The sequence below is a fragment of the Narcine bancroftii genome, chromosome 1 (assembly GCF_036971445.1).
Source record: "Narcine bancroftii isolate sNarBan1 chromosome 1, sNarBan1.hap1, whole genome shotgun sequence".
NCBI classification, from domain to species: domain Eukaryota; kingdom Metazoa; phylum Chordata; class Chondrichthyes; order Torpediniformes; family Narcinidae; genus Narcine; species Narcine bancroftii.
In genome coordinates, this window is record NC_091469.1 from 379,037,967 (window position 1) to 379,061,927 (window position 23,961).

Consider the following 23,961-nt stretch of genomic DNA (forward strand, 5'->3'; position numbering starts at 1 on the left):
TGACAGTGGTTGCTGGAGAAAGGCAATGCAGTGCTGCCTGACAACATACTGGTCAAGTTGCTGGAGATGTCCCAATTGGGAGCTGACAATTTTGAAGGTGGTAGCAACCTTCATGAAGACCTGGGTCCCGGAGTGGCACCACACGCTCTGACGGCGGCGGCCTTGGGTGCTAAGGGATGCTTCTTCTGTGGTTAGCAACAGCACCCAAGAACTCAATATCCAGCTAAAGACTCATCTGCTCTGGTTGTGGTAAGAAGGGGCACTGGGTGAAGGTCTGCAGGGCGAAGGGGAGCCCTGAGAGTTCCAATGCGTGCGTGACCCCTGACAGGCTGACTGAGGTGAGCCCAAAACCCAACCCCCAGCCTCCCAGTGCCATTGTTGCACGCCATGGCCTTCCTACAGGGCCACGTGGCGAGAGCAGCGATGTGGGAAAACCCGGAGACCACCTGTCGTGTTTCAAAACTGGCACCACCTTCATCCGATGAGGAGGGAATGTGGCTATCTTGCTGCACCACGTGGTCTCTGACATCTTGCTGGTGTTCAATTCCGCGCCATCTACAAGGGTGAAAGAAGGAGGAGGAGGGTGGCCATCTTGCCACACCTCGTCATCTCTGCCATCTTATCTGCACGAGGATCCGAATGGGGGGAACGACTCTAGCGAGGGGAACGACGGTGTCTCCTGAGTCTTGGCAGCGATGGTGTTGGACCAGGAGATATCACACCAACTGTAAAATCCCACGACAAAGGTGTGTGTTAACAGGCATAAACTGAAATACTTAATTGATTCTGTCTCAACTGAAAGCTTCATAGACACAGAGACAATCCAAAATCTCAATCTCAAAGTGTATCCCACTAATTATTGCATTTATTTAGCGTCCCATACGCAGTTTGTAAATGTTCAAGAACATTGTGTGGTTCATTTATCTTTACAGAAGGGGGAATTCTGTAAGTTCAAACTGCATGTACTTAAAAATTTATGTGCTCCGGTTTTGCTAGGTCGACTTCTTGTGTCACTTTAAAAACGTGATCCTGGAGTATTCTGGTCCTCTCCCTTCCATTACGGTTTGGAATGGAAGGACTCAAAATTCTGATGCCATTTGCTGTCTCTCCACACTGAATATAGATTCACCTCCTCTGTTCCCCAATCTGAGTGCCAACTGCAAACCAATTGCTATGAAAAGCAGGCGCTACAGCGCAGAGGACCAGACATTCATCAAGGCTGAGACACAACGACTGCTTGATGAGAACATTATTGAGCACAGTACCAGCCCATGGAGAGCACAGGTGGTTGTCGTAAAAGCGGAAGAAAAGTCCAGGTTAGTAATTGACAATATCCAAACTATTAATCGCTTCACACTCCTGGATGCATACCCCATTCCTCGCATTTCGGACATGGTGAACGAAATTGCGGGTACAAAGTCTATTCGACCATCAACCACCAGTTGCCAATCCATTCTGAGGACCATCCCTATGCCGCTTTTGAGGTTAACTGGAGACGCTATCAGTTCTGGTGGGTCCATTTGGTATCGCAAATGGGGTCTCAATCGCGAATGGTAGATGAATTTATGTTGAAAGCTACCTTCCTATACCTTGACAACTTTATTATTTGTGGCCACACTCTGGAGTACCATGACGCTAACCTCCAGAACTTTCTCCACCCAGCTAAAGACAGGAACCTCACTTACAACACCATTAAGTGCGAGTTCAGGGCTAGACACCAAGGCATCTTGGGCTACATGGTGGAGAATGGCATTATTGGCCTGACCCTGACAGGATGCTCCCCCTGTTGGAGCTCCTGATCCCAAGCACCATGAAAGCTTTGAGGAGGTGACTGAAGTTCTTCTCATATTATGCTTAATGGGTCCCTCAATATGCCGACAACGTTTGTCCCCTCCTAAAAACCACTTCTTTTCCACTGACAGCTTTCAACTACATCAGAAGCCATATTGTAAAGGCCACCATGCACATGGAAGACAAAAATGTACCTTTCCAGATGGACAAACCTTAATCAGGCAGGTAGGCCGGTTGCATTTTTTGCAGGACCTTACAAGGCCATGAGCTTTGGTATCCATCAGTGGAGAAAGAGGCACAAGCCACTGTAGAGGCCATCAGGCACTGGAGGCACAACCTGGTGGGTAGGAAATTCACCCTCCTCATGGACTAGAGATCGGTGGCTTTCATGTTCAACAACACAAAACAAGAGAAAATTAAAAATGACAAAATTGCTAGGTGGAGGATCGCACTCTCCACCTACAACTATGACATAGTCTACTAACCTGGTTCCCTCAACGAGTCTCCAGATGCCTTGTCCAGAGGAAGCTGTGCCTCTGCACACACCGGCCAGTTGCGGTCACTGTACAATGAGCTCTACCATCCAAGCATCACTCTCATGGCTCATTTTGTAAAGGCATGGAATTTACCCTACTCAATTGAGGATGTCAGGGAAATGACCAGGTCATGCCAGGTCTGCACAGAGTGTAAGCCGCATTTCTACCATCCCAGAAAGGCACACCTGATAAAGGCATCCAGGCCCTTCGAACGACTCATTGTTGATTTCAAGGGACCCCTCTCCTCCATGAATGGGAACATGTACTTTCTCACTGTCATTAATGAGTACTCTCGTTTCCTGTTCCCTATTCCCAGCCCAGACACATCCACGCCATTTGTCACTTGGGCCCTAGACTCTATTTTCACACTTTTCAGGTATCCTGGCTATATCCATAGTGACCAGGGCTCATCATTTATGAGTGAAGAGCTACGCCAGTTTCTGCTGGTGAGAGGCATCGCATCCAGCAGGATGACTAGCTATAACCCCCGGGGAAATGGACAGGTTGAGAAAGAGAACTTAAAATTGGCCCTCTGGTCCAAAGGACTTCCAGACTCATGCTGGCAGGACATCCTACCCATGGCGCTCCACTCCATTAGGTCGCTACTTTGCACTGCAACCAGTACAATCCCTCATGAGCTAAAAGTTTTTGAGAGAAAGTCAACGTCAAGGACAACTCTCCCGGCTTGCCTTACAGCACCAGGTCCAGTGCTGCTCCAAAAGCATGTGAGGAGGAGCAAATCCAACCCCCTGGTCGAGAAAGTGCACCTACTCCATGCCAACCCCACTTACATTTACGTGGTATACCGAGATGGCAGGAAGGACCCTGTCTCGGTCAGCGACCTTGCAACCGCCGGAACTGAGAGTCCACCACCTTAAGGCGGCCAGGACTCTGACCTACTCAGAGTTTCTGGAGAAATGCCAAGGGGCTCAGGTGAGCTGTCTCTAGAAGTGGTTCCAGCCATCCCTCAACCAGAGCCAGATCACCCATGCCCTGAGGCCCTAGAACCACAGGAAGGTCAGGAAGCCCAGGGCCAGCTGACACTGTGGCAGTCTGTCCACATTTCCAGACCTCCTGACAGGTTGAACTTGTAAATTTTTTTTGACCATCTGATGTTTTCTGTTTTCACCTGCAGGCTTCTTTCAAAAGGAAGAGGTGAATGTAGTAAACTGGGTATTAACTACTGGGGTGATACTCTTAGGTCCTGGTCCTCCCCTGAATTCTCCCTACATACCCCAATATAAACCCTGGACCTCCGCCAAAACCCCAGTTCAGTCCACACACCATGTGTGCCATTCTTATTGAATAAAAGCGGGTTGTACTCTCTCTGGTCTTGAGTGCTGTCTGTTGCGCTACAGGACCAGGAGGAAATCAGAACTCAAACCAGTCTTCATCGAGAGATCAGCATTGGAGAGGGTCAAGAACTTTGAATTCATGGCTGTCAACATCTCTGAAGATCAATCCTGGGGGCTCCATGTCGATGCAATCAAAAGAAGGGTAGCCAGCATTTACACTTTGTGAGGGGTTTGAGGAGATTCGGTAGGTCACCGAAGGACCTTTGCAAGCTCCTACAGGTGGACCGTGGAGAACATTCCAACTGGTAGCATCACTGTCTGGTATAGAGGTGCCAATGCACAGGATAGGAAAAATCTACAGAGAGTTGGGAACTCGGCCGGCGCCATCATAGGCATCGGTCTTCACTGCATCGAGAACATCTACAAGAGGTGGTGTCTTAAGAAAGCAGCCTCTATCCTCAAGGACCTTCACCACCCAGGCCATGGCCTCTTCTCACCGCCTCCTTCAGGTAGGAAGCACAGGAGCCTGAAGATGAGCACCCAGCAGCACAAAAACAGCTTCTGATTTCTCAATGGACAATGAAGCTCAGTCACTACCTAATTTCTCTTATTTTTGCACAAATTTATTTATTTTTAAATGTAACTGAATAGCAATATTTGTACGGTCATGCTGCCACCAAACAATGTGACATGTTCATGACAATAAATTCTGATTCTGAGCCCCAATTGCCATTGGCACCCTAACGGAAGCTGGTTGCCAGCATCCCAGGCTTCTCTCTCTTGCCAGACGGTGTTCTCATCCTCTGGTGCTCTTCGCCAGCCTCTGAAGCCCACAGCCAGCATGTAGCAACCTCACCTTCCTCAAACGATTGCACAGAGGTGTAATCAGGTGAGATTCAGCGATGACCCGTACAAGGAGCCATTGGCCTAGCAGACAAAGAGTGTAGTCAAGGAGATGATTTAAAGGAGCTGCAGACTTCGTTCCCTAATGAGGTGTCCCTTAGCTATGCTTCTGGGACTCTGTAGCCGTGTAGCTAACAGCTACAGTTCCAATCACAGTTTCCTTCTGCCTGAAATAGGATGGTTTTAAACCCTCCCAGATGTAAGATTTTGTGGCTGAGATTGGCACAAAAGAAAAATACAGCGATTCCTAGGATCCTCTGACACACCTTTTGTACATCTGTCAGGGACGATAATAACTGTCTAAATGATAACTGTCCTTTTATTGTATTACCTGTGAAGCAGGCCCTACTTTCACACGTTTTTGCTTTTGCCCTTTCCTCACTCTTCACTTTCTCTGCAGTTTGAAACATGATCTCTCTTGGATGTCTTCCCATTCTTTTGAAAGGTCAGTAAACATCCTCTGTTCCACAAAATCCTCTTGTCCCTGCTGAATATTTCCAAGACTTTTCTCCAGGTCTCCGTCATCCCCAATATTGTGGTTTTGTTTTGTCTGCTGTCTGAAGTTGTGCTGGGAGGAAAGAACAAGAGAGAAGTCTTGTGAAAGCAGGTGATGTGATAGATCTGACAGGCATATAAAAGTGTGCCAATGTAATCTGGGAGTTACTATTTTAGATTAAACAAGAAAGCCTGCAGGCGCTATGGTTGTAGCTTAATTCACACAAGTGCTGGAGAAACTTAGCAGCTTTCTTTATTGCAAAGATATATAACCAATGTTTCGGGCCTGATCAATCTTCTTCAGGGTAAGCATTCCACATAGAGACTTCACAGTTGAATAGTTGAATGGAGTTAAACAATGAATCACTGGATCCAATGGATTGTGAACACCTGGGCTAATGGAAAAGCGGGGTGGAGGCTTGACAGAAAGTTAAACACATGAATTAGAAGAGTCAAGGTTGGAAAGTTCAGAGACATTCTGCACTTGGTCATATTAAAATCACTGTTGACATCAGTGAGCATCAGTGAGTTTTGCATCCATGTGGCAGTTGATAATTAATTCTATCACAAGGCAGCAGGAAGGTCTCCATCTCCTGTCTCCAATGACGAGGCAAGTTGACACTCCATTAATTTGCAGTGTCTCTTCCTCTGTACTTGTTAACCATGAAATGTCTGAAGAACCCATGGTATTCTCTGACCCTCCCTTGCACCTTCTGTAATCTGTGGCTTGGAATTAAATTGACCTCTGGTCAGAAAGGATAGCATTCATTAACATACTAAATGGATGGGTGCAAAGCAATAATTGAGGTGGCTACGAGAGAGAGATGTCAGTGGTGTAAGAGCAGGTGGGGATTTAATCTTAAATTGAAAGGTGTGAATCTGAAAATGACATTGACATGAGGAGGAATGATGTGTTGGAACAGCCTTGCGAAGGGGGAGTGAGGCTTTGGGGTAACATGGGCATCAGGATTTAGGTGAATGTCCAAATGTGCGCATCTTTGCTGCAAAGCTTGTATCACTGAATTCCTTCCAGCATTGCACCCTGAAACATCACCCCACGCTGTTTTCCTGATCCTCCTTCCAGACCTTCACACGTATCAGCAGCACATCCAAGAGGCAGCATGGAAGTAAGGTTCTTACTTCAAATTAAATATGGCAGGAAATGTCCCTCTCCTCTTGTGCCTTCAACTGTGTCGTTGTCACCGTTATTTATCATTCATACCATGCTCGCCTGGTAAACATGAGAGCATTTTTCCAAGACCATGGAGCATATTTACATAAATACAAGTTAGAAATTAAACAGATTGAAATATTAAGACAGGTACAGTAAAAGTCCACGGTACTCTATCCACATATGTTCTTGGAATTCAGGAATCTGATGGCTTGGGGGAAAAATCTGTTGCCCAATCTGCACATAAGGGCCCAAGTGCTATGGTATCTTCTACCAGATGGCAGAAGGGTGAACCATTTACATGAGGGATGTGTGGAATCCTTCACAATGTTTATTGCCTTTTGCCTGCATTGAGTGTTGTAGATGTCCTTCAGGGTAGGAAGGATACCCCCAGTGATCTTTTTCACTGACGTCACTATCCTTTGCAGGATCTTGCGGTCCGAGGTGCTACAGCTTCCAAACCAGGCGGTTGTGCAGTTGTACAGGATGCTCTCAATACATCCTCTGTTGAATGCAGTGAGGATGGAGGGTGGGAGATGAACTTTCCTCGGCCTTCGCAGGAAGTGGAGGTGCTGCTGGGCTTTCTTGGCTGTGGAGGTGATGTTAAAGGACCAGGTGAGATTCTCCACCAAGTGCACTCCAAGGAACTTGATACTCTTGATGACCTCAAAGGTCGAATCATCAATAGTTAGTGGAGCATGGTCCCCCCTGGGGCCTCCTGAAGACAACAACCATCTCTTTTGTTTTTAAATGTTCAGATACAGGTTGTTGGCTCTGCATCAGTCTGTAATTGACTGCATCGTATCTCTGTATACTGACTCCTCATTTTTACTAATAAGACCCACCCTTGTTGTGTAGTCAGCGAATTTGATGATGTGCTTCGAACTGTGTTTAGCTGCACAGTCATGGTTCAGTGAACAGTGGACTAACCACGCAGCCAGGGGTTGGGGTGGGGGGGAGGAAGGCCTATGCTCAGTGGGATGGTCTTGGAAGTGCTGTTACCAATCAGACTGTCTGAGGTCTCCCTGTCAGGAAGTCAAAAATCCAATTGCAGAGGGAAGAGTTTAGACCCAGCAGGCTCAACCTCCTTATCATATTCTGTGGTATTATTGTGTTGAATGCCAGACTGAAGTCAATAAACAGCAATTGAGCATATGAGTCCTTATTTTCCAGGTGAATGAGTGCTAGATGGCATAGTCTGTAGAATTGTTGGATCTGTAGGTGAACTGCAGGGGGTCTAGTGACGGGGGTAGCAGGATGTGCCCCATGATGAGCCTCGCGAAGAACATGATGATGGACGTGAGTGCAAGAGGGTGGTAGTCATTGATGTAGGACATAAATGACCTCTTCAGCATGGGGACAATGGTGGCGGCTTGGAAGCACATTGGTACCATGGCGCTCCTCAGGGAAATGTTAAAGATGTTGGTGAGAACATCTGCTATCTGAGCCACACATCCCCGGAGCACTCTGCCGAGAACATTATCTGGTCCAGCAGCTTTCCAAGGGTTGACCTTGCCTAGCTCTCTTCATATCACCTCTGCAAGACACAGCACCTGATCATTTGGAGGAGAGGTGGCCTTCTTTGCTGCCACATCGTTTTTCACCTCAAAATGCATGTTGAAGTTGTTCAGTGCATTTGGGAGGGAGGCATCAGCAGCACAGGGGTAGTTTTGTAGTTGCTGATGTCTTGGATGCCCTTCCAAATGCGATGCATGTCCTTGCTGTCCAGGAAGTGACTATGAATGCACTGGGCATGGGCACGCTTTGCTTCCCTGATGGCCTTAGACAACTTGATTCTTGCAATAGGGTTACCTTGTCATCTGCTCTGAAGGCAGCATCACAGTTCCTGAGCAGCACGCACACTCAGTGCATATTTCGGGAGAACATTTCTAATATTGTTTCCTCTGGGCCATTAATAGATGTTGACATGCAACACACAAATTTGCTGGAATAATTCAGAGGGTCACGCAACATCCATAGGAAATAAGGGGTAACTAACCTTTCAGGCCTGGGCCCTTTGTGAGGTATTGATGCTAATAGATGGGGAACTCGGCCAAACTCTGATTTGCGTTTAAAACTGAAAACAGAAATATTCAGCAGCCAGGCTGCATCTTTTGAGGAGAAAAAAACATATTTAATGGTTTCTGATCTCCCAGCATCTGCAGGATTTATGCTTTTCAATCACAGTTTACTTTTCTCTGCTGTTTGAATTTTTCTCAATGGGATCATTTTTGCTCACCTCCATTTCCTTAAGGCATCACAGCCTCTCTTTCACAGAAGTATTTTTTGTATTCAGATGGTCATATTGAATTTCAGACAACTCAATTTCAATATTTTCCCCTACTTTCTCTTTGCCTTAGACTGGCCTCTTCTATCATTTCTCCACACCTCTCCTCTCCACTGCCAATTTCAATATTTTCCCCTACTTTCCTTTCCTTTCTGCTCTTTGCCTTAGACTGGCCTCTTCTATCATTTCTCCACACCTCTCCTCTCCACTGCTCTTCCTTCTCCAGGGGTCGAAGCTCCTCTCCTAACTGGGACACAGCCTGCTGCAGCCATTTCTAGTGCACATGCATTCCCACTGCATGGAATCATACTGATCAGAGATATTTCAACACCCAAAGCAGGCATTTGGCTCAGTAAATCAGAGCTGGTGTGTCCCAGTGCCACAAGTGATCACAGATGCTAGAATTATGTGCAAAAACAAAAGTGGCTGTGCTTGTGGAGGGCAGATAGGCTGTAGAAAGAAGTCAGAGGGTGGTTGAAGGCAGGGGCTGGTCATTGGGACCAGGTGAGTTGGGGGGGGGGGGTGATGGGCAGATGGAGGCAGGTGGGAGAAAGGACAAAGGAAAGCAGAGACAGATGTGGAAAGATGATGTAGAACTAAATGGGGAGGGATGATGGCAGATGAGATGAGAGGGGAGGGGAATCCTGGGGATTATGTGGGTGATAGCCTGGAATGGGGTAATTACCTATTTATCCTTTCAACTCAATCATTCGGCTTCCTGATAAAATATCCTGAGTCATTTAGGGCAGCATGGTTGGTGTAGTGGTTAGCGCAACGCCTTTACAGAGCCAGTAATCGGGACTGGACCTGGGTTTGAATCCCGGGCTGTCTGTAAGGAGTTTGTACGTTCTCCCCATGTCTGTGTGGGTTTTCTCCGGGGTCTCAGTTTCCTCCCACCCTTTAAAATGACTGAGTGTGTAGGTCAATGAGGTGTAAATTGGAAGGCGAGGACCAGTAGGGCTGAATTGGCCTGTTACAATGCTGTAAGTCTAAATTTTAATTTAAAAATAAATAAATAAACAAGCCCCCTTTCAATGGAGGGAAAGCAAAGCAGGTACATGAGATGAGTGGACCGATGCTGGAAAAATGTGGTGTGAGTGGGCACGAATGGAATCTCTGACAACTCCCTAAATTCACTACATAAAGATGTAATAGTGTTTACATCTTTATTAGCTAAGCGTCTAATTTTATTGCACTGGAAGTCTGATAGATGTCCTTCTATTGCACAATGGATTAAAGACACAATTTTCTTAATTAAACTGGAGAAATCAAATACATATTAAGAGGTCACAAATAGCAATCCTTTTGGAGTTCTTTCTCTGAAATACGAGAGCTTACAGAGTAAATGTTTGATTGTATTGTGCATGTACTCGCCTAATTGGTAACATTCTGATGATACTGTCAACAAATGAGCCAAAGTGGTCAGAGAATCGTGGTGGTGGGGGGGGGGGTGGTTGAGGGGTGGTCTGTGGGTGTATTTGAGGGTGCAATTGATTTTAAAAAGGTTTAAACCTTTTTGTTGCTTACTCTAATGTTCCAGTTATATAGGGAGAGGATTTATTTAATTTACTTTTATATTCATGTATACTGTATGTGTGTTGGTTTTTCTGTTTAAATAAAAAGAGGACATAGCATAAAGCTGTACAATGCGAACAAAGTTATTTTGAAGTTCCTAAAAAAGACAAAGAAAAACAAAGGAATGGGCTAGGTAACTGAGGGTCCTTCATGGCTCCAGTAACAACAAAGGGCGCAACTGACCAGACTTAAAAAGCAGCAAAACACTAAGGTCTGCATATGCTGTGATTGTACCTGTAGTAAAAGCAAAGAAATGCTAGTAGAACTCAGCAGGTCATGCAACTTCCATTGGAGGTAACGATATCTAACCAATGTTACAAGCATGAGCCCTTTTTCAACTATGAGCATAAACAGGCAGGCACTTGAATGAAATGATGCTTAAAAAAACATGAGGGGGAATAGCAGCTCTCCTTCAACAATCTCTCTTACACTGAGCTGTTACAATATAAAAAAAACAAGCAGGAAGTCATGGGAGGAGTAGCTCCGGATGAAATCATGAACTGATTGATGGTCTTTTGTTAGGCAAGAGCTTCAGAAGTAACACAACTGCTCTAGGGTGGAACAGAAGGAATGGAGAGGGACGGAGAAGGTCACCTCATGCTCTTCTGAATCAGAATTTGAGCCAAATGTGATAATTAAAGGAGCAGAGGACAAAAACAAATCCCCAGTGCTGGAATTGTGGTGGAAAAGGGTGTGCACAGAAAAGATTAATCTCATGCCGGCAAAGAACAGAGGGTGAGAGTTAGCAGGGAGATGCCAGCTGTAGGGGCAATGACAGATTCTCTCACTGTGCCACGTCAGAAGTATTAGCACGATAAAGAGAACAAAGTGTGCAGAGAGCAGATACAACTTCTGACGAAGGGCCTGTGCCTGAAATGTTGTTTACCCTTTACTTCCTCCGGGTGGTGCATGACAAGCTGAGTTGCTCCTGCACTTTTATGTATGCCACTTCTGAGACAGATGGGCTGCAATGATTTGACCCAGAGTCAACTCAGCATCAGGAGTGAAGGCAGGCTGAACCTTTGGACCCCGTGCAGAATACATTCTTCAACATTTCCTTATAATTATGTAAAGACTTAAAGCTTAGTGCACGGCCCCAGGGAAGACATATAATCAAAGGATATTTAAACACAAGAGAGGAAGTGATTATTACTGATTTCTAGAATGTTCTCTTCCAAACTGCTGCCTCTTTCCCTCTTCCTGTATTTCTAAACAGGAAAATAAGGAAATCTTTGTTTAGGTAAAGCAGTGTTTTCATTCGTATCGATTTTTAGTTCCAATTAAGTTACTTTAATACTTAAAGGGGAATCACCTTGCTCTGCAGATACTTTTCAGTATCATATCTCAGCTTAGTTGAAGATATCAGGAGTGTCTTTTATGTGAGGAGTTGGTGAATCTAATCCTGTAAGGTTATCCTCAGGTTGAATAAGGTCTGGGGAGGGGGGGTGTTGATAAATCTTGTTATTACTCCCAATACCATACCAGTTTCTTTGTCCCTCCACACCCATCTTGGCGATGTCGTTAAATACACTGGACAACAAAGATTTTGCTTCCTGAACACTTTTGGGACTATTTTATGGATTTGTGACTGCTGTTCATGAAAATCACCTTAAAGTTTTCCTATCATGAGCCGTTTTTTTTTAGATATAACCTATTTTTAGGATTGCCTGTCATATTTTAAATCTGTATGTATATCGCCCACAAAACAAGCTGTTTTAGGTATGCACTCTGTGAAGGAGCAATGCAAATTATGTCTTAAGCCTGAGCATGCTTAGTCAGGATAGATGCAGACAGGCTATAAAATCAGCTCACATGTACAGATGCTGTGCATTACATTGATTATAGATTGACTGCATGTTATTCAGGCAATAGCATTTAATTCTTCAGGAAGATTCAATATAGCGGAAATGTCTCATTAATGTCAAAACAATTGGAATGCATTCTGTTATATCTGTGGCACTCTGTGCTTAAGACTCAAAGACGCAGCATAACTGCACTAATTAAGGAAGCCTATGAGCTCTATTTCGGTTGTAAAATTGGTGACCAAGGCAAATGCTGGACTCCTCACATTTGTTGTGCAACAAGTTCAGTCAACCTGAGAGCTTGGCTCAACATGATTATGTGATTAAATGTGCTAAATTCAATAAAAGTTCATTTGATGTTTCTCCAACTTTCTATGTGATTCAGCAAATATGAAATGATCTTGGTGTTCAGCTTAAAAGTGTCGATCATAATCTTCAATTTTGTTTCAGAAAGCAAACCTTTTGAAAAACATTGTCCAGTGAAAAAATGGTCTTTCTATTAGAGATAATGGCATATTAGCACAGCCAATAGAGCTTTTGCCTCACAAGTCCAGTGAGCTGCATCCAACCCTGACCTCAGTCTTGTCAGGGTGGAGTTGCTTGTTCTCCCTGACAATCTGAGGGTTTTCACACATCCCATGGTTCCATTAATTGGCCACTATAGATTGCTTTGAGAAAGTAAATGAATGGTAGAACCTGCAGGGGGTTGTTGGGAAAGTGGGGAAGATAAACTGGAATGAGCTTGATGGCTGGTGCAGACCCAATGGGATGACAGTCTGTTTCTGCACTGGATGCCCATGATATAAGTGCATAGTACAGAGCAGTGTGTTATTTCTCCTTCCCTGTAAATATCCTTAATGCCTTATTATTTTCCAAGTGTTAACTTCCAGGACACACCTGAGCATTGAAGGACAGTGTTAGCAGTCCGAGGTCGATCAGGGCACTGCAGCTTTCAGGAATGAAAATAATACAAGTGACAGAAATGAACGTCAATTGCCAATTAATCATTGTCTCTGCTGACGTCCATCCCTCTGCAGATTGAATTCCATTGCCCCTAATTAGGATGTTTAATTGGATTCTTAGAATAATTAGTTCAAGTTGTGGGTAAGAACCATGTGCTTACATTAAGCCTCAGAGATGATGTAAAACACCCAAGATCTTGGCAGTAATTTTCAAACTGAATAAGGCACATCTAATAAGATTGTAGCCACTTCATCAGTTATTTGATAGCTTTTTGAATGAAACTTTGTACTCTTGAGAAATTTCTTAATGTGGGTTGTGACCTATATAATCCATGGACACCATGAAACATCCGAAGACTGAAATCCAGTGGTGAGTTCTGGAAACATTCTTTCATTTATTTTCCGCTTGTGTATGCATGATTTTAAAAAGAGGGAGTCTATTTAGATTCCATCTTGAGGTATGGGAAAGAACTGTGTTTCTGGGAGTGGGAATTCTGGCCCTTCCCATACTTTCCCTGGAGAAGGCTGCCACCTTGATGTACTGGAGGATATGTGGTCAAGCTAATCTCACCAAAGTGTATGGACAAATATTAGTACCGACAAGTCTGGAACATGTGTGACATGGTGCAGAACTTGGAGATGGAAGTGTTGTTATAGGCCTGTTGAACTCATTGTTGTAAGTGAGGGTTTTGCAGGTTTTTTTTTAAATTTTTTATTTTTCACACCATAAATCACATTAGCCATGATATACACTTTTTCTTTTTCACACATATACAGTGACTTTTTCTCCCCCCCACTCTCCCTCCTCCCAAGCCACCCCCCACCCCCCCCTCATCCATTTTAGGTATACAATCTAGGTTGCATTAAACCAGTCAGACAATGTTGTCATTCAACAAAAATACACCAGAAATTCTACTGAGTCCATTCTTTTCTTTCCTTCTCCTTCCATCAACTTAGGTAATGTTTGTCCCCGGTAGGTTTTCGCTATTGTATTTAATGTAAGGCTCCCATATTTGTTCGAATATTTCAATATTATTTCTTAAACTATATGTTATTTTTTCTAATGGAATACATTTATTCATTTCTATATACCATTGTTGTATTTTCAAATTATCTTCCAATTTCCAGGTTGACATAATACATTTTTTTGCTACGGCTAGGGCTATCTTAACAAATCTTTTTTGTGCATCCTCCAAATCAATTCCAAATTCTTTGTTTTTTATGTTACTTAGGAGAAAGATCTCTGGATTCTTTGGTATATTGTTTTCTGTTATTTTATTTAATATCTGATTGAGATCATCCCAAAATTTTTCTACTCTCTTACATGTCTAGATTGCATGAATGGTTGTTCCCATTTCTTTTTTACATCGAAAACATCTATCAGATACTTTTGGGTCCCATTTATTTAACTTTTGCGGTGTAATGTATAGTCTGTGTAACCAATTATATTGTATCATACGTAGCCTCGTATTTATTGTATTTCTCATCGTTCCAGAACATAATTTCTCCCATGTTTCCTTTTTTATCTTTATATTTAAATCTTGTTCCCATTTTTGTTTAGTTTTACCATTTGTTTCCTCATTCTCCTTTTCTTGCAGTTTAATATACATATTTGTTATAAATCTTTTGATTAACATTGTATCTGTAATCACATATTCAAGGTTACTTCCCTCTGGTAAACTCAAATTGCTTCCTAATTTATCCTTCAAGTAGGATCTCAGTTGGTAATATGCCAGCGCTGTATCTCCAGTTATATTGTACTTATCTCTCATTTGTTCAAAGGATAAGAATCTACTTCCTGAAAAACAATTTTCTATTCTTTTAATCCCTTTTTTTTCCCATTCTCTAAAGGAAAGGTTATCTATTGTAAAAGGGAGTAGCTTATTTTGCGTCAATATTAGTTTTGGTAATTGATAATTTGTTTTATTTCTTTCTACATGAATCTTCTTCCAAATATTGAGGAGATGATGTAATACTGGAGAAGTTCTATGTTGTACCAATTTTTCATCCCATTTATATAATATGTGTTCAGGTATCTTTTCCCCTATTTTATCTAATTCTAATCTTGTCCAGTCTGGTTTTTCCCTTGTTTGATAAAAATCTGATAGGTACCTTAATTGTGCGGCTCTATAATAATTTTTAAAGTTTGGCAATTGTAAGCCTCCTTGTTTATACCATTCTGTTAATTTATCTAGTGCTATCCTCGGTTTCCCCCCTCTCCATAAAAATTTCCTTATTATTTTCTTTAACTCTTTGAAGAATTTTTCTGTCAATTGTATTGGCAATGCCTGAAATAAGTATAATATCCTTGGAAAAATGTTCATTTTAATACAGTTTATCCTTCCTATCAGTGTTAGTGGTAGATCTTTCCAATGCTCTAAATCGTCCTGTAATTTTTTCATTAGTGGATTATAATTGAGTTTATATAATTGGCCTAGATTTTTGTTTATTTGTACACCTAGGTATCTTATTGCCTGCATTTGCCATCTGAATGGAGATTCCTTCTTAAATTTTGAGAAATCCGCATTATTCATAGGCATTGCTTCACTTTTATTTACGTTTATCTTGTAACCCGACACTTCTCCATATTCCTTCAATTTCTTATATAATTCTTTTATTGATAGTTCTGGTTCTGTTAAGTACACTATAACATCATCCGCAAATAGACTGATTTTATATTCCCTGTCTTTTATTTTTATTCCTTTTATATTATTATCTATTCTTATCAATTCTGCTAGTGGTTCTATAGCTAGCGCAAACAATAAAGGTGATAGTGGGCATCCCTGCCGCGTTGACCTGCTTAAGTTAAATTGCTTTGATACATGTCCATTTACTGTCACTTTCGCTAACGGTCCCTTATATAATGCTTTAATCCAATTAATATACTTCTCCGGTAAACTGAATTTTTGCAATACTTTGAACAAATAATTCCATTCTACTCTGTCGAAGGCCTTCTCTGCGTCTAAAGCAACTGCTACTGCAGGTGCTTTATTTCCTTCTACTGCATGAATTAAGTTAATAAATTTACAAATATTGTCTGTTGTGCGTCTTTTTTTGATAAATCCAGTTTGGTCTAAATTTACCATTTTCGGTACCTGTTCTGCTAATCTGTTTGCTAATAGTTTAGCTATTATCTTATAATCTGTGTTTAGCAAAGATATTGGTCTATATGACGCTGGTGAGAGTGGATCTTTCCCTTGTTTTAGTATTACTGTAATTATTGCTGTTTTACATGAATCTGGTAAGCTTTGTGTTTCATCAATCTGGTTGATTACATCTAGGAGGGGCGGAATTAATAAGTCTTTAAATGCTTTGTAGGATTCTATTGGAAATCCATCCTCTCCTGGTGTCTTATTGTTTGGTAATTTTTTTATTATCTCTTGTATTTCTACTGTTCCAAATGGTTCTGTTAATTTATTTTGTTCCTCTATTTGTAGTTTTGGTAGTTCAATTTTAGTCAAAAATTCATCTATTTTCCCTTCTTTCCCTTCGTTTTCAGTTCGGGATAATTGTTCATAGAATTCTCTAAAGTTTTCCTTAATTTCTTTTGGATTATATGTAATTTGTTTGTCTTTTTTCCTTGATGCCAATACCATTTTCTTAGCTTGTTCTGTCTTAAGCTGCCATGCTAGGATTTTGTGTGTTCTTTCACCTAGTTCATAATATTTCTGTTTTGTCTTCATTATATTCTTCTCTACCTTATATGTTTGTAATGTTTCATATTTTATTTTTTTATCCGCCAATTCTCTTCTTTTAGTTGTATCTTCCTTCATTCCTAATTTTTTTTCTATGTTTACTATTTCCCTTTCCAACTGCTCTGTTTCCTGATTATAGTCCTTCTTCATCTTGGTTACATAACTTATTATTTGCCCTCTAATGAATGCTTTCATTGCATCCCATAGTATAAACTTATCTTCCACTGATTCCGTATTTACTTCAAAATACATTTTTAATTGTTTTTCAATAAATTCTCTAAAATCCTGTCTTTTAAGTAGCATGGGGTTTAATCTCCATCTATACATTCTTGGAGGGATGTCCTCTAGCTTTACTGTCAATATTAAGGGTGAATGGTCCGATAGTATTCTCGCTTTATATTCTGTTTTTCTTACTCTATCCTGCATACTAGCTGATAACAAAAATAGGTCTATTCTTGAGTATGTTTTATGTCTAGCCGAGTAGTATGAGTATTCCTTTTCTTTTGGGTTTTGTTTCCTCCATATATCCAAAAGTTTCATTTCTTGCATTGATTAAATTATAAATTTGGTTACTTTGTTCTTTCTGTTAATTTTTTTCCCCGTTTTATCCATATTTGGATCCAAATTCAGCTTGAAATCCCCTCCTATTAGTATGTTCCCTTGCGTATTAGCTACCTTCAAAAAGATATCTTGCATAAATTTTTGATCTTCTTCGTTAGGTGAATATACATTAAGTAGATTCCAAAACTCCGAATATATCTGACATTTTATCATAACATATCTCCCTGCTGGATCTATTATTTCCTCTTCTATTTTAAATGGCACATTTTTACTAATTAATATAGCCACTCCTCTTGCTTTTGAATTATACGATGCTGCTGTTACATGTCCTACCCAATCTCTCTTTAATTTCTTGTGCTCCAATTCAGTTAAGTGTGTTTCTTGGACAAATGCTATATCAATTTTTTCCTTTTTCAGTAAATTTAGTAGTTTCTTCCTTTTAATTTGGTTATGTATTCCATTAATATTTAAAGTCATATAGTTCAGCGTAGCCATTTTATACTTTGTTTATCTTCTCTTTCCGTTTTTACATCATTACCTTTCCTCCTTTTCCATTTCTGTTTTCTTATTTTCAACTCTTTATAAGACAACATTCCTACAACATCCAACATTTTCCTTATTCTCCTATTTATATCTTCTTTATCCCCAATCTCCCCTTCCCCTCCTGAGTTGTCCTTTATCCCTTGTCGGACAACCACATCTCCCCTCTCCATTTGGGTTTGCGAATCCACTCGCAAGCGTCAACTGATTTTGCAGTGACCGCTATTTCCCCCCACCCAGCCCCCCCAGAAAAGATTTCACTTTCCATATGTAACAAAGGCCACTCTTTTAATTCCCTCCTTATTCTCTCTATTCCATTACCTTCCCTTATTAATTCTTGTCTATACTATCTATATTTTCCTCTAAGTACAGATACATTCACGTATGCACATTGTATCTATTCACTCTTATACCTCTTTACCCACATACATATCAATCATGATCATTTTTACTCTCATTACCCGTCTTCATCCCTCAGTCTATTTTTGTAATTGTTCTGCAAATTTTCGTGCTTCTTCTGGGTCCGAGAATAGTCTGTTTTGTTGTCCTGGAATAAATATTTTCAATACCGCTGAATGCTTTAGTATAAATTTATACCCTTTCTTCCATAAAATCGTCTTTGGTGTATTGAACTCCTTTCTCTTCTTTAGGAGTTCAAAGCTTATATCTGGATAAATGAAGATTTTTTGCCCTTTATACTCCAGTGGTTTGTTGCCCTCTCTTACTTTTTCCATTGTCTTCTCCAGTACCTTTTCTCTTGTAGTATATCTTAGGAATTTTACTAAAATAGATCTTGGTTTTTGTTGTGGTTGTGGTTTAGAGGCCAATGCTCTATGTGCTCTTTCTATTTCCATTTCTTGCTGTAGTTCTGGACATCCTAGGGTCTTAGGGATCCACTCTTTTATAAACTCCCTCATATTCTTTCCTTCTTCATCTTCCTTAAGGCCCACTATCTTTATGTTATTTCTTCTGTTATAATTTTCCATTATATCTATTTTTTGAGCTAACAGTTCTTGTGTCTCTATCGCTTTTTTATTAGATTCCTCCAATTTCTTTTTTAAGTCTTCTACCTCCATTTCTGCTGCTACTGCCCGCTCTTCCATCTTGTCCATTTTCTTTCCCATTTCTGTTAAGGTCATATCTATTTTATTCATTTTCTCTTCTGTGTTGTTTATTCTTTTTCTTAAATCATTAAATTCCTGTGTTTGCCATTCTTTAAATGACTCCATGTATCCTTTAATAAGAGAAAGTACAACCTTTATCTTGCCTTTCTCTTCTTCTTCTATTTCACTGTACTCTTCCTCTTCCTCTTCTTCTTCCTCTGGGTTGGCCATCTGTTGTTTCTTTGTTGCCCTTTTCTTCTCTTCTTTCTTGTTTCCATTGTCTTCTGTGTTCTCTTCTTGCTGCAGGTGTTCTGCAGCTGTCGTTGCCGGCTGTGGAGATCGACTCCCCAGCTGGTCCCCCCTCCCGTCGGTGTGTTTTTTTTCATGCGCGGTTGCGCACTTTTACTCGGCTCAGCGAGCCATTTTTGTAGTCCACTATCTACCGACCTGAGGGAGCGGGTTTCTCTCTCCACCGCGGGCCTCTTCGAACAGGTAAGGCCTTCTCCTTCTTCCTCCGTTGTCTTCTCTTCCTCTCTTCTTACCGTTGCTTTCGATTTTTCTTTTTTTGTCGCCATCTTCTTTCCACCTTTATACTCACTTTTCTTTAACTTTTATTTCTGTGCCTTTGTGTTTTCCTTTGTTTTTCCCGACTTTTCTGGAGAGGGCTGGAGTTCACCGTCCGGCCACTACTCCATCATGTGACTCCTCCAGGGTTTTGCAGGTTGAAGGTGGTGGGGGGGGGTGGTGCCCACTTTTTACTCTGTTGACAATGGTTCCTGGAGAAGGTACAACAGTCATTTATGCAAGCAGTGGTGAAAGAATTGATCATTTAACTGCCAATCAAAAAAAATATAGTTTGCAATCACAGTTAAACAAATTTCCATGCAACTTTCAGTGGATTACGTTTTAAACATGGATAGTTCCACTGTATGCATGGTAGTGTCAGCTCTGTTTTGAAAGTGACTGACTGTGGAATGCTATTATTCCTTATTGGAGTGGGTGCCCCAATGTGATCAGGAATTTCCATGAGCTGAATCATTCATTTCTGTGCAGCCCGAGTGCTGGCTCCAATACCAGAAGGGTTTTAAACCAGTGTACTTAAAAACATCAAAACCAGCCCATTGTCAGACAAAATGCTTCAGTTTAGTCTAAAAACTGGTCCAAATCAGTCTGCATTATTCTTCATGCAATCACTAAATTCTTTCAATTGATCTTTATCAAATCTCTTTTTGCATTCATTGGGCAGTCTGATGTCCGGAGAGGATAATAGCAGACAAATATGGTATGCTTTAAATCTCTTTACAAGTTGCTCTCTGCTTTCTTTCTCTTGACGTTGAAGATGGCAACTCTCACAATGAAAGGTCAGTCTCCATGCAATATACTCCGCTTGGTTACCCTTTACTCCCTATGGCTGCTGCATGACCTGCTGAGGTTCTCCAGCACGTTTGTGTTACTTCACTTGATGATCTTTTTTAACCGCGGTCTCCATGCAATTGGCTGCCTTCTATTTGGTCAGCTGAGGGGATGTTATTTTCCCCCTCTCGGGGAGCAGGAGTGGTTGTGTGCAGAGGGGTCTGTGGTGACAAACAAAACTTTGGATCGCAACTCCCTGACTTTTCTGCTGATCCTTTACTTTAGCCAAAGGGGATTCAATTATTTAGATGACTAAAAAATAGTTGAATACTGGAAAGGGAATTTTTAAAAAATATAATGAGGAAAGAACAAGGGTGTGGAATAATTCTTACAAAGTGTCAGAAACAGGCTGGTGGTTTGAATGGACTCATTCCATGTTCGCTCTTTCTTTATTTATGTGAACTATGACTCTTCTATGTTGGGTTAATTGAATTTTGCTTTTATTATCGGTGTTTTTAATGCCTTGCTAATGGTAATAATCTTTGTTTTCCAGGAAATGGAATCATACAATGGAACTAATAGTGATAGATTGTAAGCACCTCTCAGGAAGGATGGACAAAAGGTAACCATGAGAAGATTTTATAGATAAATATTTACAAGAGGATTGATATAATCTGGAACTTTAGTCTAGAGTTAACACAAAAATGCTGGAGAAACTCAGCAGGTCCCACAGAATCCATAGGGCACATATGACCAAAGTATTGGGCCTGAGCCCTTTGTCAAGGTATGAGTAAAAGGCAGGTAGACAACTGAATAAAAAGGTAGGGAGAGGAGGGAAGAAGGGGCATGGGGTGGAGCATTGGCCAACAGCCAAGAGGACATAAGAGGACTTGGATAGGGGGGGGGGGCTGGAGAGAGAAGCTGAGAATTAATCTGGGGAGGGGAGAGCTCTGTGAATGAAGAGCTGGAGCAAAATGAAACAGAATGTTAGGGGGAGGGGAGCTGGAGGAAAGAAGATGTTGTGACAGGGAAAGAGAGAGATGCAGGGGGCAGGTGGCCGAACAGAAACCAGAAATGTTAATGTTAATGCCATCTGGTTGGACGGTGCCCAATAGCTTTGCCTCCTATGGATGCTGTGGGACCTGTTGAGTTTCTCCAGCACTTTTGTGTATTAACTACAATCACAGCAGCTGCAGAATTTCCTGTTTCACTTTAGTCTACTGGCTACTTTGTGCAAAAAAAAATTCATGTTGTTTTATAAAGGAATGCAATATATGCTTTATTTAGACAGTGTCATCTCAGTCAGTGTGGTGAGATTGGAGAAAACTGGATTCAGTTCAGGCAGTTCTCTGGCATGGATTTGATAGGGCAATTGTGCTGGAATGCTCACTGATTCTGTTTAATATAAACAAGCAACATTTGATCTGAGTACAATCCTTCGTCTCATTTGATTGCAGTGGAACAGAACAGCTGGGCTTTGCTGGGAGATCTGCAGGCAACACATAGGCTTTCCCTCTGCCTCTCTCACTGACTTCATCGCCTAGCAGCCCTCTGTGATTACTGACCTACAGAGTTTGGGGCCTTATGCATTGCTCCACTGTTGGTACTGCCTTTTCAGTTGCCTCGCCTTCATCTCTGGAACACCTTCCACAAATCTTTCTAATTCCTTGCCCCTTTCCTTCTTTGAAGATGCTCTTTGAATCCACCCCATTTGTGGCCATGCTTGGATCAGCTGCACTTTATGACATTGTGGAGCCAATTTTTATTGAATATGTTTCAATGAACCACCTTGGCTGGGTTCATTATTCCCTTGATGTGACAATATATTGTGTGAAGCAGTTACCATAAGCAGCTTTCATAGTCTCTCTAACTGTCGATTGGCCAACAAAATCAGAATCAGGATTTATTGTCATGAACAAGTCATGAAATTTGGTGTTTTGCGGCAGCGTCACCATGCAAACATTCATATTATAACCATCTTACGACATTACTATATAAAAACAAATAACAGTAGTGTACGAAAAGTAAGGCAGTGTCCAGTTCATTGATTATTCAGGAATCTGATGGCAGTGGCGAAGAAACTGTCCTTGTGCCCCTGAGTTCTTGTCTTTAGGGTCTTGTACCTTTTCCCCGATGGTAGCAGAGTGAAGAGGGCAAGGCCGGGGTGGTGGTAGGGGTCTTTGAGGATCGAGGCTTCTTTTTTAAGACACCACCTCATGTAGGAATAAAGTCTGGTGCTTGTGATATCACAGGCTGAATTAACAACCCTCTGGAGTTTATTCTTGTCCTGAGAGTTGGTGCCTCCACACCAGGCAGTGATGCAACCAGCCAGAATGCTCTCCTGTAGACATTTACAAGAATCTTTGGTGACATTCCGAATCTCCTCAGACACCTCACAAAGTACAGCTGCTGGCGAGCCTTCTTTGTGTTTGCATCAATGTGGAGGCTCCAGGCCAGATCTTCGGAGATGTTGACACCCAGGAATTTGAAGTTCTTAACCCTCTTCATTACTGAGCCCTCGATGAGGACTGGGTCGTGTTCCCCTGGCTTTCTTCTAAAGTCCACAATCTAAGCGCAAAATTTCTATGGTTTGTTCTGGTCTAAAACGAGACATTACACATTGCTGCAGAATAATCCTGAAAGTACAGGGAAACAAATACAAAGATTTCAAATTACAGGTGCTACCCAGTCTGTGCACTTCGATGATATTAGTGCTAGATTTCCAGTGCCAAATGGGAGCAAGATCCCAAATGCCAACTGGCATTTAATGGCCCATTACCATCGATCACAGTACCCCAAGAGGCTGTTTGTGGGTTGTCAACCCTTACGATTAAACCTCCGCGTCTTTTTTTAACTAATCTAACCCCTGATTCTAAGCCTATAGGTACAAAGTGTAGGCTCTATAGCAAAGAGGACAAACTTTTTATTGAGAACAAAGTTGGTCATTTATTGAGAGAAAAGATCATTGAACCCAGTACAAGTCCTTGGCATGCACAAGTAGTAGTTGTCAAAAATGGCATGAAACCTAGAGTGGTCGTGGACTGCAGCCAAACTATAAACAGGTTTACACAACTGGATGCTTATCCCCTGCCACGTATCTCAGACATGGTAAACCAGATTGCACAATACAAAATATACTCCATAATTGATTTGAAATCAGCCTTCCATCAGGTGCCCATTCACAAGGATGAAAGGCTGCTTCTGAGGCAGAAGGCAGACTATTTCAATTTAAAAGGATCAATTTTTGTGGGGGGTGAATGTGATGATGTAATGGGGGGGGGGGCAGTGCATTATACTGACTGCTTCTCATGTATGGAGTTGCCTGCTATTGGCTATGGCTGTAGAGATGCTCCACCCTACTGGTATAACAGATGGAGATGTTTTCCCACTGGCCAGTTTAGTGGTGGCTGAGAGTCTGTTAATAAAAGTCCTGTATTAGTATAACACTTTTAGGGCACTTTTACATAGCCTTCCTGTGTTGCGGAGTTTGCCAGAGGGGGAACGTCGTATTCATTAGACCTGTTTCTTTCAGAGTGGCTGCGGTCTGGCCACACAGTCATGGTGCATAACGAGTAGAGCAGTGGGCTAAACTCGCATCCTTGGGGTGTGTCTGTGTTGATGATCAGTGAGGAGATGTTGTTTCCAGTCTCAAGGAAAGATCTTGACCCAAAACTTAGTCCATTTCTCTCCATGAGACTTGTGTGATCTGCCGAGTCCATCCAGCTTCTCTTTGTTTTCATCTGCGGTTTGTGTTCCTCCTGTTTCCCCACATACTCCTCTTACTGAACCCCCTCCCCCTCCCCCATCTTTCCCATCTATCTGCTTATCACCTTCCTTTCTTAACAGATTCCACGCTGTCTCCTCCGGGCCTCTATTGTTATCTCCACCCATC

The 23,961-nt window shown here is 41.8% G+C and overlaps 1 long non-coding RNA gene across 1 annotated transcript in view; it reads left to right on the forward strand.

Moving 5' to 3' along the window:
* LOC138752868 (uncharacterized) overlaps positions 1–20,694 on the forward strand; it is a 67,247-nt gene extending 46,553 nt beyond the window's left edge. The window contains exon 3 of the long non-coding RNA XR_011350994.1: positions 20,623–20,694. This is a non-coding gene — a long non-coding RNA (uncharacterized lncRNA). The remainder of the gene's footprint in view (positions 1–20,622) is intronic.
* The last annotated feature ends 3,267 nt before the right edge of the window (positions 20,695–23,961 follow it).